Here is a 4,902-nt window from a genome sequence, read left to right as displayed (position 1 = left end):
AGCCCTTAAGGCATTCGGATCTGGCTGAAGAGCCCATGAGAGTATTTTAGGCATGGAAAGCCAAGACACTCTGGGGAAACAAACAAACAAACAAACAAACAAACAAAATCCACGTAAATGAAAGATCTCTGCAAGTGAGACCCTAGTAGAAGGAACGGGGCCATCAAAGAAGGAGGTACCTTTCTCTGAAGGGAGGAGAGAACTTCCACTTTGACTATGATTTTGTCTAAATAACATCATTGTCAGCAAACCATAAAGGCTTCCATAGCCTTGGCAACTCATGACAAGAGTCTAGGGAGATTACTGACGCCATAAGCAAGAGTGTCAATTTGTCAAGTCAACAACAGGAGTCACCATGCACTTACTCCTCATGTATGATCTTTGTCCTTAATGTGTTGTTCAATGTAAATTTTGTCATAACTAGTACTCAAACAGTATTTTACACTTTGTAGTTCCGTGTGGGTGCAAACTGTTGAAATCTTTACTTAATGTATACTAAATTGATCTTCTGTATATAAAGATAATTGAAAATGAATCTTGATGTGAATGTAATGGGAGAGAGAGCAGTAGATGGGAGGGTTGCGGGTGGGAAGGAAGTTATGGGGGGGAAGCCATTGTAATCCATAAGCTATACTTTTGAAATTTATATTTATTAAATAAAAGTTAAAAAAATAACTTATCAAATACTTAGGTGCTCAGATTGATAAGATTTAAGATGCAAAACCATACTAAATTCTTCTATTTGTTATAAAATTTTAAATCTGTGATGCTCAATGTTATATTTTTTCTTAATTATATACGATTTTAAATTGTTCTTAGTTTTATATTTGCTTGTTGTGAAATTCACAGCATCATGCATGGAAAGAAAATGCAAGGGATACAAAGTTGAAATGCCTTGGATAACTACTACTACAACTATTTAAAATATCCTCTACAGATTGGTACTGATACTTGAATTGATTGCTACAATTTCATGATGTAGTAAAAACAGAAATAGAAAAATCTTTAAGAACCATTGTCTCACTTTAACATAGCAAATGATTGAACTTCTATTTTGCACATATATCAAATCTTGATTTCATTTTCTGGTAATTAATTTTATACTTACTTAATTTTTGTTCACACAGGATTAGAAATCCATGTAAAATAAATAAAAAGGGAGATAACACTATACAACCACAGGTTAAACCGCTGCATGTGATGCCCTCATCCCCATATTAGCACCACTTCAAACCCTGGTTCCTCCACTTCTGACTCTACTCCCCGCTGCCAATATGTCTGGGAATACAGCAGAAGATGGCACAAATACTTGGGCCCCAGCCAACTATGTGGAAAACCTGAATGGAATTTCAGGCTGCTAGTGTCAGCCTGGCCCAACCTTGTCCATTGCAGTGATTTAGGGAGTGAACCAACAGATGGAAGATTCTCCCTCTCTGTTTCTGTCTCTGTCTCTCTCTCCCTCCCTGTATCTTTTTCTCTGTAAATCATTCAAATAAAATAAGTACATATTTAAAAAACAAACACAACAAGTAAATGTTCCTTCTTCATAGATTAGGAATCTTAAAACATAATCTTAACACTTACCTCACCTATGTATAAAAATTAGCTTAAAAATGAACATAAAGCTCATTATAGGAGTTAAAACTGTAAAATTTTTAGAAGAAAATAGGGGACAATTTTAAGTTTGGCAAAGATGCTTAAGTAAAATACAAAATGAAACTTCAAAAGAAAACATAAGCAAAATGATAATCAGAAGTAAAATCTTTTGTCCCTCAAAGGAGCAGGTTTTTTTTCAAAATTTATCTTATTTATATAAAAGGCAGTTATACACATATACACACATACACACACACACACAAATAGAGAGAGAGAGATTTTGCATCTGCTGGTTTACTCCTCAAATGGCCACAACAGTCAGGACTGGGCCAGGCTGAAGCCAGGAGCTGGGGACATCTGGGTCTCCCAGGTGGGTGGCAGAGACCAAAAATACTTGGGCCACCCTCTGTTGCTTTCTCAGACACGTTAACAGAAACCTGGATCAGAAGTGCAGCAGGCTGGACTTGAACAGGTGTCCATATTGGATGCCAGTGTTGAAGGCACCAGCTTTACCGACTATGGCACAACGCTAGCCTCCCAAAAGAAAGTTGTTTTTTTTTTTTTTTTTTTTCTGTCCTTGGATAGAGGACGTATCAGATATTAAACTGATAAGAACAGATACTACACTTGATCTTAGCCAAAAGGCCGAGAAGCGATCCAAGAAGAAAGTTTTAAAGGAAATATAAAATAAAATCATGGCATTGGAAGAAAGAGGATCAGTAGATGTTTGGACTGGATTTGCAACCAGAATGCTGAAATAATTTACAATTAAATATTTGCACTAATATAAATGTGAATTCTTAAATGACAATAAGCATAGCACAATGATTAAGATTATGTAACTGAAAACTACATCAAAATATGTCACAATACACCCACTAAATAGCCATAATGAAAAATATACCCTAACAAATGTTGGCAAGTATTGAAAAAAACTGTAATACTTATGCTTTATTCAATATAAATCAAAATGATACAGCTAGGTTGAGAAAAAATTAATTGACAGTTTTGCCTCATTTTGGATTAATAAACTGAAATGTGCTCCTATAATATGATCCAGTGATTCTACTCCTGGTCATATGATGGAGAGAAGGAAAAGTCTAAGTACATATATCTAGCTTTTTATCTTTCATTAGTTATGACTGGGAAAAAACTCAATAATACTTTTTACATGAATAAATAATTTATGATTTATTCCATCAATGCAACTAAACTCGGTAATAAGAAGGAGTGGGCCAATGAGTATGAATATATCTCAAAATTGTGATGCTATGTCAAAAAGGAAAGTATAGAAGATCATCTTCCTCAAAATTCCACTTTTATCCTACAAAAGGAAAATTACAAAGCAAGAATGAAATCGAGGATCAAGGATAATAAGAGAAGGACTAAATTGCACAGGAATAGGAGTGAACAGTTTGTATAATGTTGGTGGTGTGATTAAATAGCTGCATTTTCTGTCAAAAGGAATCCAAATTTATAGCTAATGATGCTGCATTTTGTGTTTGTAAGGTATACTATAAAGCTAAGAGAAAAAGCAATATAGTAAGGCTCAAATTAAAGTATTGATCATTATTTCCAAAGATGTAAAAGTACTTAATTTCAGGACTCATTTACATATGCATGACTAGAAAGTTTGAAAGCTTGCCTTTGATCCAAAACTTAAATAGTGATGCACTGGATTAAAGAAAACCAGTTTGCCACAACATTTGTCATGACCATCCATAACCTCTCCATGACATCATAATTTTAAAGCTTTCATAATTTGTAATGAAATATAAGCCCAACCGCTAGAATAAAAATAAAAGCACAGTCCAACCCAAACCAGTCACAGATTCATGGTTGTAGACAAAGTTATCAGCATATCTTAGCATTTATTAATTGCAAATTTACTGTTCTGAAACTGTTTTAGATTGGAATATCTTAAAAATGAAATAAGTAGCTTAAAATAATACTCTCTAATAGGAAATTTCTATTAGCATGCATAATAATGAGAGCTCAGCATATGAACCACCGATTACTGGAAAATAGGTTGTGGAAAAACTGTTGAGTATTAATTTTAAGCTCTGGATAAGAATTAGGTCTGATATTAATAGAGTTCCTTATATGGAACTAGGGCGCAGGTGGGTTGAAAAAAGCGTTGGATGGATGACGACAATAAACAGCAATGCTTTTCTTGAGATTGACTAGTTTCAGGCTTTTCAATGTTTTCCTGTCTGTCAGTAAGCTATTCACACTATGAGGTAATTCTAATATTAGTAATTCTGTTATTCAAGTAATAATATTTGAATGCTAGCTTATTAATTCTCAATTTTGTCTTCCAGATATCCACATTTTAGGTAATGACTCATAGCTGAAATCTGGCTGTGAGTGACATTTTCCAGTATCCCAAGGGAATTTTTTTTCATTCTCATAGAAAATTCCTTGTGTTTGCTTATAAAACATATATTCACGAATAAACAAACGGGTTGCTACACCCCACATCACTCCAAGTAATATGATATCAACAGTAGAATCCTATGAGGATAAACCTGTGAAGACATCTCGATATCTGAAGCCCCATGAGCTTATTTACAGGTACCTAAAAGAATATAATTTTGATATTTGTAGAATTTATCTTACCCAAACCTATGCCTTCATTTCTCTCTTTTAGCAGAAACTTATATGTGTTCAAAGCCTCACTGTCGCCTAAACATCCTCCTCAAAGGCTCACACATGAGAGAGATGCTTCTTTGCTATGCATATATTCATCACAGGAGAGATGTGTCTCTTTGAGCATGAAGTGGTGTGTCGGCCCAATAACGTGAAACTTTCACTTTAATGCTTGAATTAAAATATTGCTCTGGGCTCTTACCCCACTCAACAAAGCACAGACTTTTATTTGGTATCATTTTTATTGCTGCTCTGCAAGTTCTATTTTATTCTTGAATAAGGAAGTCATGCTGTGAAGTAAAGGCTCTGTTCACTTTAAAGTACCTAAAGCCTTTGGAAAATGGCTTTCAACCTTGTTCTGCATCAACTGAGCATGGTGGAATTTATATAATTGTCAAAGTCATGGATTTCACCTTAAACTCTAAGCAAACCAGGAGAGTCCCAAAAATAACCCAAGACAATTTTCTCCAAGTATATTATGCCTCTTTATATACCTCTTATCTAGGTATTTATACGATTTCGAGTAGTAATAAAACGGACACTTAATTCATGTTGTGATGGAAGCATAAGTAATTCCATAGTGGATGAGCTTCTGTCCTAAGTGTTTGAGTGTAATGTGAATCAAGTTATCTCTATGGCTTAAGGGAGTCCAAGGAG

The 4,902-nt window shown here is 34.6% G+C and overlaps 1 pseudogene; it reads right to left on the bottom strand.

The window, feature by feature from the left end:
- Positions 1-2,139: 2,139 nt before the first annotated feature.
- Positions 2,140-2,253, bottom strand: LOC133762686 (U2 spliceosomal RNA; annotated as a pseudogene).
- Between the last annotated feature and the right edge of the window lie 2,649 nt (positions 2,254-4,902).

The sequence above is a fragment of the Lepus europaeus genome, chromosome 6 (genome assembly GCF_033115175.1).
Source record: "Lepus europaeus isolate LE1 chromosome 6, mLepTim1.pri, whole genome shotgun sequence".
Taxonomy (NCBI): domain Eukaryota; kingdom Metazoa; phylum Chordata; class Mammalia; order Lagomorpha; family Leporidae; genus Lepus; species Lepus europaeus.
This window is presented reverse-complemented; position numbering and strand designations above follow the sequence as displayed.